This window comes from Pipra filicauda, unplaced genomic scaffold (assembly GCF_003945595.2).
Source record: "Pipra filicauda isolate LSUMZ 115617 unplaced genomic scaffold, ASM394559v2 scaffold115_size4368891_pilon, whole genome shotgun sequence".
Classification (NCBI taxonomy): domain Eukaryota; kingdom Metazoa; phylum Chordata; class Aves; order Passeriformes; family Pipridae; genus Pipra; species Pipra filicauda.
The window spans coordinates 1,551,326-1,563,441 of NW_024103607.1; the positions used below are offsets into that span (position 1 = coordinate 1,551,326).

General features: G+C 38.0%; 1 protein-coding gene across 8 annotated transcripts in view; it reads right to left on the bottom strand.

Moving 5' to 3' along the window:
* Window positions 1-12,116, bottom strand: part of MCF2L (MCF.2 cell line derived transforming sequence like) — a 151,089-nt gene that overhangs the window by 87,983 nt on the left and 50,990 nt on the right. The gene's annotated exons all lie outside the window — the stretch shown is intronic.

Consider the following 12,116-nt stretch of genomic DNA (forward strand, 5'->3'; position numbering starts at 1 on the left):
CTCATTTTCCACCAATCAAAAAGAAAAAAAAGCAGAAACCAGACTAGTTTCTTCTGGAGAGCTAACCAGGAGAACTGCTTCAGGGTCTCAACAGAAATTAGCTTTTAAGAAAGTCTCACTGTAACGAGAGAATAAAGTACCTTATCCCTTGTGCTTAGCAGCATGATATTGGTTAGATTAAGTCAGTGGAGCAGAGACAAAGCCCACGTGGGTTGCTCTCTGTGGAAAGACATGACATAAAATCGCACCTGACCTTTTTACTTTGTAGATGCAGAATTTTTAAGAAAATCTTATTGTATCATTTAAAAAGGCAGTGATCCCTTTAATAAACCACTTCTTCAAAATAAATTTTAAAAAACCCTAACCCTGTAAAGAGCTGTTGTAACATCCATAAACTACTGCAGCATAGCAGCCATATCTGTGTTCTGTTTCCAGTCTCTGGGAAGCAAACAGGAAGCCTATACCCTTACCTGATTGAAAAAGCAGCCAGTCCCTGAGATGTTAATCAGCCTAAAGAAGACCTTTTCCTTCTTTTCTAGTTTCCTGGGATGCTTCCTGGCCCATTCAGGACAGCAGTATGGAGACCAAGCTCTTTAACAGCAGCATTACCTTCATTTTCCACATTAAAGACTGCTACTTGCCCTGGTACTGTATTTACTTTTGGCCTAGGTGTGACAGCTCAGGCAGGGTTGTGAACTGAAACAACAAAGCCCCGCCTCTGCCAAGGGCAGTTTATCAGCATTTAACCTCTAATTTCGGGAGGCCAGCTTTTTCAGTATGCCTCAAAAACCTTCACACTATTTTGAGATGAGCAATAACAAAAATAGATGCACCAGCCATGTAAGAGATGTAATATTTCAAACCTTTAGGAAAGAACTATAAAAAGTTGGCAACCCATCACATCAACCTCCTAGTCTCCACTGATTAGGATTTTGCAATTAACAGAATGCAAAACTTGTGAAGTTTCTCCCTTTTGCAGTTCTGGGAAAACACCCTAATCCCAAAAGCTTTTGAAGCAGTTTTATATTTCTTCTCCTTTCCATAAGGAGAAAGAAGACACAAAGAAGGATGAAACAAATGCCAAAGAGCAAATTCCACTTGTTCTGACACATGCAGCAGCTGAACTAATGCCCATGAATCTCACAGGAGTAAGCGACAACACTCACACAACCCCTGGCCATTCTTTCTGCTCTTCTTGTTGCCTCTGCAAAAAATGCATTTAGTTTCCACCAGCCCCAAAATATTCCATTTTTCCCCCATCCTAAGATTCTGGAAGTGTTTTCCATCAGCTCTCACAGTGTTTTCTTCATTAGAATTTCTTTTCCTGCACTATGAACAAATTTGATGCAGCTCACGTATATAATACATATTCAATTCCCTACCATTAGCTGCATATAATTCCTTTAAGCAGAAAAAAACCCCACTGTACATCTTTTTAACCACCTAGTTCATTAACTTGTGAAGAAAAAAAGCAGCTCGGCTACAAAGAGGTAACACCATGTAAGTATGTTAGTCTCCACAAACCAACAACAAAAAACAACTTCATTAAGCTTATTTCATGTTTTCTTCTTCAGGCAAGAAGAAGCTCTCATTGTACCTGAGTGGAAGGAAAAGACTCACAGCTCTATCATCAGCTTGCCCAAAAAAGCAGCATGCATCCATCTAGCACCTCCTGGAAGCTGACAGGTATTTAACTTCAGCCAGCCCAGCTGGGCTGAATTCACAGGCATTTAAAGATTCACAGGTGCAGCCACCAGCAGTTGGCTGATACAGAGCTTGTGCAAACATTACTCCTGCAAGAAGGTCTTCAGATTAAGTGCTGTGCTATAAACCAGTAACCAAAGTTTCTCCTGAAGCTTAAACACTGAGAAACAGACTCAGTCCTAATGCAATCCTGTTCCTGTCTGTGGCAGCAATTCCACTGAAGTTGCTGCCTCCCATGCAACAGCAGAGATTAGGAGCTAATCAGTATATTTCTGGTGTGCTCCCCAGTTTGGCAAACTAATGCAAAACCTACTTTTTCTGATATTATTATTTCATACCATATTGCCTCCCCTCACTTGCTTAACTGTTGGCTCTAAACATGCTCTAAAACATGTTTACTCTCTCTGAAGCAGTGCTTCTGTGTGCAGGTAACAACAGCAACCTCTGTTTTTTCCTTTCTAAAATAAACATGGGCACATAGAGGAAATTGTTTTTAAAAATTTAAACTATTCAAGAGTGAACAAGCCCATTGTTTGGACAGGAGACTTCGAGGCAGCAGTGTGCTGCAGAGCATCCATAAAAATCCTGTGGACCACAAGGATTCGAGGTTGGCGTGTACTGGGACAGGGAGAGAGGACAGAGCATGCTTATTATTTAAATGTAAACAATGATAGTAGGTTTTTGTAACCAAGAGAAGGAAGCAGTGTAATGTGGAAAACAGTTGTTATTACTCTGTTTATGACTCCTTGTTCCCAAAAAATATGCTCGGTTATTTTTTAACACTGAAGCAGGTAAACTGAGGTGACCTGAAACGGGGCAAATGGCCAAAAATGTATCTGATAAGACAGGCTTGGGAATACCATTTCTCTCTTTTATACTGAGAGCATGCTAGAATGGAAATACCGGGTGGAAGATCCATAACTCTTGTGACTATAAGATCTTTAACCTCAAACTCCCATACAAATTCCAGGTGTTTAGGCACTAAACTGAATTCACTGCCAAACAATGGCTTAGGCACTTTCAGGGAGAAAGCTGTTACCTGAGTCTAAGGGCATGATCCTCAAAACAACCTCCTGACACCTCAAAACCTGAAGGTTCATTACTAATTTTTCCAACACAACTCAAGTTCTCTGCACACAGTCTGATCTGTATTTAGAAAATTGAATACAGAAAGCAATTCCAAGAGCTGGGCCAAAACCCTAAGTCCTTCCTTCGGCAAAGAAATAGGCTTTGTTGGGAGACACTAAGACAGTTATGTTTTTAAGTTTTAATAGTAAAGGTCGGTACCATCAAACCTCCTTTAATGCTTTCAGTGAAAATGGCAGCAGAGATTGGTTTTGTGCTGAACTGCTGGGTGCACATTACTTGTGCTTGGAGCACGCTGAACAGATTAGAACACTTCATGGGACATAGGCAGAGGATCTCCTTGGTTAAGGATGCCACTGCATTTTAGGATGGCATATCTGGCATTCCCAGAGGGTTATTTCTGGGCACTGTGAAAATTGTACTCATCAAGTAGTGATACCTAGGGTCCCACTTTTTGGCTGAGGTACCCAACTTCCATTTACATCATTCTGTGTCTTTGAGCCTTGGTGGTTCATACAACGCTTAAGTAGCACTGTACAGACAGTAACCTGAGCCAATGCAGCTCCTCTCTCAAACAGCAAACAATGTTAGTCTTTTTGTTTGACAAGACAAATTTTAAAAGTTCCAGTCACGCTCAGGAAAAAAGCAATCTCCCACCAGGCTATCTTAAACACACATTTTGTCTTGTTGCTTGAGTTAAAAGATGACTAAACCTCTGTTTTATTTCTTGGGTATCTTTTCTGCCATAGGACATTCTGTTCATCAATAAATGAGCCATGTACATACTTCATTCGGTCAAAGGGGGTATTTTCATGAAATATTAAGCACTCTTTGTCATTATTCAGCACGTGCATCTGGAGACTGTTATATCTTAGCTAATTCAAGTAAAAAAGATCATGTATTTCTGTAAGCAAAGCACAGTATAAAACATTTTCATATTACCAACATAAAAAAATTTTGCTTCTCAATTATGAAATAACTTCCGATTAAACAGGAAAACACTCAAAACCCCCTGGAATCTTGATTTTTTTTTTCCTCAAGGAATTGATCCCTAAAATAGCTATAAAGGCACATGACAACATCTGCAAAAATAATTATTACAACTTACCTTGCAGACAAAGAACATAATTTTCAATAGCTGGAAGTCAGAAAAAAATCAGAGAAAAAACCAAGGTCAAATGTTATCAACCAAAGGGCTAAAAGTTTATACTGAAGAAGATAGTAGACACCACCTGTACTCGGACCTGAAGTCCTTGAACAGCTTTTGATGGCCATCATGGTAGATGGCACAGCGACAGACTGCAAAACATTACCTGTGCCCCATGTGCACAGTCAAGTTAAAATGCCTGAAGACACTACTGGAGTCCTAGAGATATAGATAGTAGAAGCTAGAGAGTTTGAGAGGAGAGTTGAAGGAGAGCTGTGTGGTTTGGGGCTCTCTAGAAGGACGTTTTGAGTTTCTATTTCAAAAATCCAGTTATAACAAGCAGTATTGGAAAGGCAGAATTTCTCTAATGAAAAAGGATAGAGGCAGCATCTTGAATTCTTCGTTTCACATACCAGCTCTTTTTAAAAACAACTGATCCTTATCCACTTTCTCATATACACATTTGGAATCCACCAAAGAGGGTAGGTATTAGATAAGTGTTTGGCTAAAACAGAGAAAATACTTATTTTTTAATCATGAAGGCTTAGGAATTAAAGAGTAATTCTGCTCCACAGGCTCACTGAATAAAACAAGTTGCTTGTTGTTTCATGAAATCTTATCTTTCACCTAGAAGAAAAAAAGGAAGGAAATATATATTACATCTTTCCTTCAAATGAAAGCCTGAAAAGCAAGTAATTCCTTCCCCAAAAGCCAAAGGACACAGATGAGTTCTTCAACTAGTCCTCTGACATAGAATCATGTAAACTATATGTCACATACTGTGGAGACCTCTAAAGTGATTTCTCAAATAAATAAATTAAAAGAGGGAATCATTCAGAGAATTACTCATCAGTAATACAACTAAGTATGTTATGTTACGACTATGTTACGACTGTCCATCTGAAAGTCCTAATGATTTTCAGAATACAGCCTTGTCAAGATTAAAATTACTGTAGGGAATTCACAAATCACAAGAGTTATTATAATCCAGGACAATAAGATAAATTGTCACCAGAATTTTACTAGAGACATTTTTTTAGAAGCATACTCTTGACTAACCACTCACATTTGAAATTATAGAATCACTTTCTCCCAACTGCCTCACTGCTATGTGTTTGTTAAATGAACAAAACTCTTTACTAAAATGGATGCAATCCATCTCCTCTGAGCCCTTCAAGGTCTTCTTCTAGCTCAGTCCCTGGACTCACTTTTTTTGTGACCTCTATTTACAAAAGTTCCAGAACTGACTAAAAACTTTGAAATTACAAATAAGTGTAAGACTGATTAAAATATGTAAGACTGATTAAAATGAGACCAAAACTCACTGCATGCTGATAGCAGTGCAGCTGGAAAAATCTCTTTTCTTTTTTTCCACCTGGGGATGAGAAAGGAGAAGAAGCAGCCCCTACAGAAGATTCCCATGTCCTTCAGTTAGTTCTTTGGCCTCACTCCAAAAGGGAAGAATGAACTTATTCAACAGCCTGGTCCCTCACCCTGAATTGTGTGCAAGTTGACAAACTCACAGTCAATGACACCAAAGACTGCTTAAGAGTAAGTAACTGTGAAAACTAAGACTGTAAGCAGCTCTTAGCCATTATTTACAGAAAAAACACCAACCAACAAGACAGAGAAAGGTTTCATGCCATACTCGAGTCAATGTACAACAAACAGAAACTGCGTGTGAGGTTGGATTAACTGCTGACTAAAATAAAATGTCTTTTGGGGTGTTTTGTAAATCACTGAGCAAGAAATGCACATTAAAGTTGCACTGGTCTTCGCTTCCTGCTTTGGAAGAAGACATAGTGGCTCAACAAGATAAAATATATAAGTAAATACAAGAGCTAGCTTCAATCAGGAAGCGCTGGAAATCTTACAATAAACTTTGATCCTTTTGACTTAGTGTGCTTCACCAAGAGGCCATGTGTGTTCAACCTTTTCAGGTTAGCTTAACCTTTGAGGTTAATTTGGAGATCATGTGGGATTTCATTAAACACTGTAAGCATACACAGTAAGAGGAAGTAGTGCAAACCGTCTTATTAAGCATGACTTCAGTACAGCTAAACAGATTGCAACAGCACATGAGAATTGTAACTTCTTGAAAGAACAATTAAGAAGATAAAGGGTGTAAATAAAGTTACATCCTGGCTCCAGGACTGGTTCTGCCCAAAGAACAAATATCTACTTGTTGACAATTCTCTATTTGGAAATGCAAAAATACGTTGTAAGAACAGGAAGTAATTTTCCTCTAAATTATTGAAGCAAAGTCTCTCAGATTATTGATCAGGGAAACCCTAAGTTCTTTTTTTCATTATTGCATTATTTTTTTCAAATATTCTTCAGCGGCCATGAAAGCAGGAAAAATATAAATTCGTACTAGCTCACTGCCTATTATGACAGTAATATTGTATATGCTGGTGTCTCTAATTAAATGGGCTTTTCAGGTAGTACTAATGCACAGGAAGACATTTTTTTTTCCCCATTTCAAGCATCACAGACACAGATTTTGTTGTCTGAGGATTTATATTACACGTATTGAAGTAACTATTTTTCACATTTTTTCCTTCCATTCACATGTGCAACCCTTAATGTCACACAACAACCCTTAGAAAAGGTCTGTTCTCTGTAAGAAAACTCATAGACAGCCTAAATCTTAGCAAAAAGGGAAAAAGAGAAAATCACAGGCTGACACTGGGGAGGTCCAAGGGGCAAGGGAACAGGCTCCTGGAATTCAGTCAGTGTGGATCTACTGGAAAAGGAACCTAGAAGCAAGGTCTTTTATTGCCCCTAATTCTGTGTGTGTGTCTCTTGCTCATTACAAAGACTCTTTAAAGCCCTTGTTTTCTTGGAAGAATCATCATCCAGGAAAATAAAAGTGGTGGCCTGTATATCAGTACCCAGAACCTACATATTCCTTCGTCATGCACACAGCTAGAGAAGTAAAATTCTTCCCTCCAAGTTAAGGCACCAAAAATTTTAAAATAGTAACTTTTACAACAGTGTAATTTAAAATATTATAATTTTATTCAAATTTCTTTTTAACACAAGAAATGTGAAATAATAAGCAATTTCAGGAATCTTGAGTGGGACCATCTCAAAAATCTCCTGATAATGTCATTCTTTTTAGATATTTCTACTTTCCATCAAAGCATGCATCTTAATGTGATTGTAAAATACTCTCCTCAAATCATGCATTTTCTTCACTTTTACTTTTTAACACAAAGAATAAAACTTCTTAAATTAATAAAAAGGCAGCAAAAAGGATTTAAAAAAAGAAAGGCTGAGGTCTCTCAGATTTATATAAGTCGAACCAGACATATTAAGTGAAGGAAGAAAAACGTTTGCCAGTATCACTGAATTGGTATCTCTGAATAGTAGCAACCTCTTAATCAGAAAACATACACTGAATATGTCCCTATTAAATTGCATGATGATGCTCTGAAAATTATTTGAAGAAAGAAACAGTTCACTTTTGATGCACATACTGCTCGGAAACTTTTCTGTCTTTGGAAAGATGTCAACTGTTTTGCTGATGTGCTCACTTTTCACCAAGTAACTTGTCTGAGCCCAATAAATCACTGAATTTAGGTACATCACAGATATTAAATGGTAACAAGTTTGGGGTGTGATATTTGAGAGGAAAGAAAGGTCTATAAAAACCTTATATGAAAATTTAGAACCCAAAATATCTAATATTTTACTTCCTTTGGAAAAAGTTCTTAAAATAAAATCCAAACACTACCATCCACAACACACACTCTCCCAATGATGTGTATTTGATGAACAGAGTGTATTTTCAAGAATCAGTGAGCTCGCAAAATTTATATTAAGGCTCTTGAAATGCATGGTTTTTTGGCATACATAAAACATGTTCAAAACTCTTCCAAGAACGCAGTCCCAACCCACACACCTTACACAGCCCTGACTTAACAGACTACACAGGTCTGTTTACATTTACAAGACCTAGAAACTATTATAAAGTTAAGCCAACTTACCCTGTGCTACAAAGTCCAGCCATGAACACCATTCTGAGAAAAAATAATAGCTCTTCATTTCTGCTACTGAAATTCCTCTCTGATTCATCATCAGAGAAGAAAAGGGTCCACTTTTCTCTTCCCCTGCTCAGAACAAACTACCCTGAGAAGGTTAGAGCTTTCCTATTAACTGAACTTTGTTCCTTAAATGCAACAGGTGGCACAAGATGACTTTACAAATATATTTTCCTCCACTAATGCCACCGTTCTTGTAATTATCTCTTTAATTATAGCGTTCTCCCCTCACGTCCCCACCCTGAATATTTACAGACTGCTGATATACCCAGTGTCTCATACAGTATATCTAAGCATAGGCATAAGCCCTAAGCATATTTTCACTAGTGTTAGGTTTTAGCAAGGCAAAGCAAACTGTTTTTCATGCAGATATTCACCATACTATCTGGAACTAGTTGTATTGAATTGCTCACTCAGAAGTACAGTTTGTCACCTCTGCTATGGATTCACACCCAACTCTCTTCTCTGTCTTTCTGATGGAAAAATTGCAAGGGCATTTCAAGCAGGACAGGTAATGAAAGTCTCAAGTATGGAAGCTCAAAATCTCAACTGAATTCATTTTCAACACATTTATCCAGCTAGCAAACAAAAATGTGAACGCAGCAAACAGAAAACACAGCCTTACATGCCTTGACCTATCTAGCATCAGGACTAACAGTAATAAAGTTGTTGTGGCGGACCTGAACACCAACCAGAAATGTCAGTATTTGCACAGGCTCCAGGCAGGCTTTGGCTACATCAGGTACAATGTACCTGACTTCAGGTACATTGAAGTCTTCAGGTACTTAAATATTTCTGCTATATTAGTATTCTCAGTCCGACATTTTCTGCATTAACACATTTTCCTAGCCTGTCTGTAAGCTAACTCCCTCTCCCCATACAAGAATGATCAATATCTAACAGAAATATTCATACAGCTCCAGAAGATGTACCACATCTCCGTCCCCTCGGCTGACACAGAAGATGCAAAGGTGCTCTTCCTCTAGACTCTTCTTCACTCTTTGTTGTGGATTATTCAGGTTATCTGACTCCTTTACTACAAAAATCTATTAGTATTAGACACACACATTACAGCGCTGCCTCACTGTACCTTTTTGCAGAACTTCTTTGGCTTGGAAGGACCCTGTGACACGGACAGTCTCTTCATTCATTACACGCCTAGAGCTACACATGAAAGCAAACTGCTTCAGTCATCTTCATCAGAAAACCAACCTGAATCCAGTGTGAAAAGATGCAGACTGTAGGATGTCTCCAAAGATACTCCCCATCCATACTACACGCAGCACAGACTGAAGACAGATGTCTCTGGCGTCTCTACTTGCCAGACTTGTTTTACAGCTCTCAGTTCAAGCCGACCTACTGTTCCCATTTGCTCAGAGAAAGCGAGAAGAGGGAGAATCTCAAAGGATGGTCTATGAGCATTGTGTCAGGAAGCCCACCACAAAGGGCCACAGCAATTCAGCACCCTGAGAAATCTCCCCTACTGATGGGAGACAAGTGTCCTCACAGAAGACTGCTCGGAGCCACAGCTTTCCAGAGCTGAAATCCTCCACAAATCCACAACTGCTGCCCCACCTGCTTGCAGTCAGAGATGCAGAAGTACACAGAAGAGACACAGTTCAGCGACAGATTCAGAAAACACGATGCTGCCTCACACAAGCCTGGCTGTACCAGCCTGGGCCTTGCCTACCCAGGCAGTAGAGGCCACGTGGCAGCTGGTCCCAAACCTCTGCATTCCAAAGAACAAGTGTCACCAGAGCTAGGGCTCAACTGGCGTGAGCGGATAAGGGCAACACAGCCTGCCCTGAGTAGAAGACACCTGCAGGGAACAGTGCAGTGAGGATTAGGCCAAGGAGGACAGATCCAACTGTCCACGAGCTGCAGTAAATAAAGTCTGCTTTGTTAAAATGAAAATAAAACAGAGATGGAATTCATGAAGTATGACAACTGGAATCAAGCCCAGCTTCTCTTATTAAGGTAAATAAGCTAATGCAAAATCAATATATGAACTAGAATATTTATTGTTCAGTTAAAGATTACTATGTTCTATATTAAAGATTTTAACATCCAGGGAAAGGATGAAGTCACAGCGAAGCAAACATGCTCTCAGCAATTTCCAGAGATGCTAATGAAGAGAGAACAAAGCTTTGTGAGACCTGGGACAGCAGGACAGAGTGGCTCAACTTTGTCACAAGGAGAAGAGAGGTGCATACCTCATGGGATTCACTGAACCACAAGCACATTTACTTGAGAAATACATTCTTGACAAAAAATTGTAATTTCACCTAGCATACCTACAGGACAAAAATGTTCCCAGGCTGGAGTACCTCTTCCCTTCTAAAATCTAAAACTTTGATCTACCTTCTGTGTAACATTTGGTCTGAAAGTGCCACTGAAAGCTGAGGTTTGCCACCAGCAAGGTGTGAAAACTCCTATCAGTCCAAAAAGGCCATAAAACAGCTTCGACCAAAACAACTGAATAATTCTTACTGAATATATAAGGTTAACATTAAAAGCATATAATTGCTTTCCTACTGTCAACATAAAATGGGTAACAGGAAGGAAAGGAAACAGAATTTTTGCATACTTGAAGACTTCAAAGAGAAAAGGCTGCAACATGATCAAAAGGAGTTTTGCAATAATAATAAAAATGGGTGGGAGACAGAACAGACAGCTTCCTAGAGGAACATACTATTTTCTGACTATACACACACTTATATATAGTGAAAGGAACCTGTAAGTAAAAGATGATGGTACGGCATTACAAGATTTATATTAAGGAGCTTAGTCTAAAGGAAATTAGGCAAAAAATAGGAAAACTATGTTAGAATGTGTACAATAGAATAAATCTGTGGTTTTCTCCTATGTAGTCAAGCTTTGCCTGTACTTGGAATTAGCTCCAATCCATTCATGAATGGCCAGCTGGTGCCTGAAACTCATAAAAACATAATTATTATAAAATATTTGGTGAAAGTGATGGCTTTTATGGCTACACTTAGGACTTGACAGCAGTGTGAGTGCTACCAAGTGATGGTTGAATGCTACATGAAAGTAAGACTCAAATTAGAGGAGATCTTGTTTTGCTTTGCTTTGCAAGACTGCATCCCATGTGGTTAAAATATTACTTAATTTTTCTTCATTTTTCTTTACAGCTGTGATTAACAGCAATTAACATAAAACCTTTTTCTATTCTGAGCTGAATAGAATTAAATGTTAAATTTTTATAATTTACTAGTTAGTACCCCTAAAAATACCAAGCCTTGGCCTCATGAATGTCTAGAACTGGTAAGTCAGGAAAGGTGAAATCTTTACGTTTCAGAGGTTATAAAAAAAGTTTACAAAAAAACCCCTTACAATTTTAATTCCAAACCCAGTAGATGACAAACGACTCGTGAGCACAGTACAAATGAAGGTATGAGAAAAATGAATCACCAGAGAGGCATTTTTCTCTTCTTATTTTTTTTCCTATCAGTAAATGTCAACATTAAAGAAAGAAATATTGAAAAGCCTTGAAAATTAACTAAGCTAGCCTAGCTTATGTTAATTTCAATTTTCAAATTAATTTAAAAAGAAACAAAAAAAGTCCTCTTTTTTTTTAAAGACCACAATAGGTCACTATACATAAAAAGACCAAGAAAGTTTTAACTAATTATTGAAAAATTGTAATTCAGCTTATCTTAGCCAGGCAGAGTTAACTTAGTTCAGAGAAAAAAACTCCAAAATGCAGCTTTACTAAACACAAATATTATATAATTATCAGTCACACTAACGTGTTATTACACCACACACTGTATGAAACAGACTTTGAGATTGAGTAACTGGTGGCAAGTCCTAATTTAAAAATTTTAATTTGAATTTAAAAATTTAAAGATCAGAGGCTTCTTGATTTTTTGAGTACAGTTAAGAATTTATTTTTTTGGCTTAATTAATTATATTTTTTAGGAGAGGAACACTCAGTGACATTCTTCCAGAATACAAAAGGAGGGCTGGTGTAAAGCATTCAGATCTGTGTTAGATACTGTCATACACCTGGAATTGCAAGGAAAAATAAGATATAAATTTTTTTTCCAGTAAATACTGGTGACAGAGAGTAAACACTATCATGAGTAATACCTCATATTGACAAAGATACA